The following is a 2,935-nucleotide window of genomic DNA, read 5'->3' as shown; positions in this document are numbered from 1 at the left end:
CTTGCAAAACAGATCTAAACTGGTGGCTTCAACGTGCAACCTTTCCCAGGGAGGCCGTTTGTGCTACCCACCCACAGTTACGGTGACCACGGACGCTTCCCTGATAGGGTGTGGGGGCATCTTTCAGGGACAGACAGTCCAAGGCGAATGGACCAATTTGGAGTACAATCTGCACATCAATGTTCTAGAGTTGAGGGCAGTGTTTCTAGCGTTGCAACACTTTGCTCCCCTTCTTCCTCTAGGGACTCTATTGCAGTTCAGACCGACAACATGTCGGTAGTCTGGTACATAAACAAACAAGGGGGAACCAAGTCCTATCAACTATGCAGAGAGGCCATGAGAATTTGGCAGTGGGCGGAGTCCACGGGTCGCTTTCTAATAGCAACGCACATCCCGGGGTCATCCAACGTCATAGCCGACAGGCTGAGCAGAGCAATTCTGTTACCGCACGAGTGGTCTCCAAAACAGTCAGTGGCGAAAAGGATTTTTTACCGCGTGGGGCCAGCCTTCCTGCGACCTGTTTGCTTCTCCAATGAATGCCAAATGCACGAGCTACTTTGCCCTATTACCCCCTCCAGGGGAAGTCCCCAGGGACGCACTGGTTTACGATTGGCCCCCGGGACTCCTATACGCATTTCCCCCATTTCCTCTGATATCGAAGTTTCTCCAGAAAGCCAGGACGATAATCCTCATTGCTCCATTCTGGCCTCGTCAAATTTGGTTTCCCTTCCTGAAAATACACTGCATTCGGGGACCCTGGATTCTGGACCCAGAGCCAGATCTATTGACTCACTCGTCAGGGGTTCCCCATCCCGCGCTCCTGTCACTCCATCTAGCAGCTTGGCTGCTCCAATTCCCAACTTAGCCAGGTCTGATCTTTTGTCACCAGCAGTCCAGGATATATTAGTGGCTTCGCATAAAGCTTCCACTACTAAAACTTATACTAGCAAATGGAAACGGTTTGTATTCTGGGCAATACACACCATGTTGATCCCTTTATAGCTCCTTTGAATAAGATATTAGAGTTCTTAACAGACTTATTTCATCAGGGTGCTTCTCCTGCTACTCTAAGAGTTCAATTGGCTGCCATTTCGAATTTCCATGTGGAAGAATGTGGAGCTCCTATTATGGCTCACAGACTTTGTAAAGCCTTTTTAAAAGGAGTTTTTCATATTAGACCACCGGTCAGATCTCCTACGTCACCTTGGAGTCTAAACTTGTTGCTATCTAAATTAATGTTGCCCCTTTGAACCTGCCTCTTCTTGCCCATTAAAATTTTTGGCCTGGAAAACTCTCTTTCTGGTAGGCATTACTTCTGCTAGGCGAGTGTCTGAACTTCAGGCTCTCGCCATCAAGCACGCTTATTTGGTCTTTCACTCTGACAGAGTTTCTCTTGAACCAATTCATCCTTCCTCCCTAAAGTGTGTTCTATTAACAATATTAATCAGTCCATTGAATTACCCACTTTCTTCAAAACCACTCCAACAAAATGGAGTATATGTTACACAAATTGGATGTTCACAGACAGCTAAGGTTTTATTTGGATAGAACAAAAGATCACAGGAAAACGGATCAACTCTTTGTGGCTTTGCTGATAGCAGGAAAGGACTTGCAGTTACCAAAAGAACTCTTTCTAAGTGGTTAACGGATTGTATAATCTATGTCACGATTCTGCAAATCAACCCCTTTTACACAAACCCAAAGGACATTCCACAAGGTCAATATCTCGTCTTTGGCTCATGCAGCTCGCCTACCTCTGGATGCTATTTGTGCGGCTGCTACCTGGTCTAAGCCACATACATTTATTTCTCATTATAAAGTAGACAAGGTTTCTAGGGACAGAGCAACCTTTGGTTCCACTGTGCTCAAGAACGTCCTCCCGTGAGTTCCTCAGGATCAAGGAGCTAGGGCGCTACCCATGTGTAAGAACAAAGCGAGATTGAACACTATCACATATAGAAGTTATGTCCTTACCATAGCGTTCCATGTGGAGTGTTCATCTCGCCTTTGTTCTTACAGTCCCACCCTCCCACCCTTAGGAAGAACGTTCTTTGATGCCTGGCCAGAAGCATTTTGCTACTGTTATAATTCTGTGTACATAGTTGGTATACACATATACTTTTATATGTGTCTGTTTATATATGTATAGGTGTATAGCATGAATGTGCTATTATGTAGATTGGTTTGCTTGCAAACTAGATCTGAGGTAAAGGCAGAGGGGGATTGTGGGTATTAGATTGTCTCGAGCTTCTTCTCGATGCAGAGCTTGCAAGAGGCCGGCACGGAGCCGAGGATCGGCTCCGAACCCATGTGTAAGAACAAAGGCGAGATGAACACTCCACATGGAACGTTATGGTAAGGACATAACTTCTATTTCTAGTCTGTCAGAAAAATTTCTGTAAAATGGGCACAGTTGATATTTGATGATTCAGGTGTGAAACAATTTTTAATTATACAAGTTTAGTAAGGCTGATATGCATATAAAACATTCATCGTGGTTTTTTTTTTTACTGCATTTTGCAGTGTCCATTGCGTGAGATGGTGTGCATTTAAGACCCCCTTGGAATTCTAGTCAGTGAAGTGTGTTGATTGTTCTGTGAGGTGGTTGTTTGTAGCTTGGTTCATGCATATAGTTAAGCTTTTACCACACTTTCTCTAAAGCATGGGGGATGTCCATGAAATGTAGTTAGACTGATGTGTGCGGAAACAAATTGTAGGACCGTCAAACAAAAAATTCTAATTCTAGTGTCATTTGAAAATGGTTAATAGGCTCATGTGTTTTTTTTTTTTTTTTTTTTTTTTTCTCTCCAGCATTCATGCATGTGTACAGCTGCAAGTCAGAGAAGTGCAGTATCCAAAAGGCAAAGTGTTCATCATGAATATTGGCCTTTTCTGTTGTCGCTAGACTAACATCTTAAAAAGTGTACCTGTTTAC

General features: G+C 43.8%; 1 protein-coding gene across 1 annotated transcript in view; it reads left to right on the top strand.

Annotated features, from left to right (window-relative positions):
- Nucleotides 1-2,815: 2,815 nt before the first annotated feature.
- Nucleotides 2,816-2,935, top strand: part of LOC122790927 (G2/M phase-specific E3 ubiquitin-protein ligase-like) — a gene marked incomplete in the record, with an annotated part of 597,261 nt that continues 597,141 nt past the window's right edge. The window contains 1 exon segment of the mRNA XM_044058627.1: nt 2,816-2,935.

This window comes from Protopterus annectens, chromosome 1.part2, assembly GCF_019279795.1.
Source record: "Protopterus annectens isolate FY-2018-M chromosome 1.part2, PAN1.0, whole genome shotgun sequence".
Classification (NCBI taxonomy): Eukaryota; Metazoa; Chordata; order Ceratodontiformes; family Protopteridae; genus Protopterus; species Protopterus annectens.
Note: the sequence above shows the minus strand (reverse complement) of the source record. Positions and strands in the feature narration are given on the sequence as shown.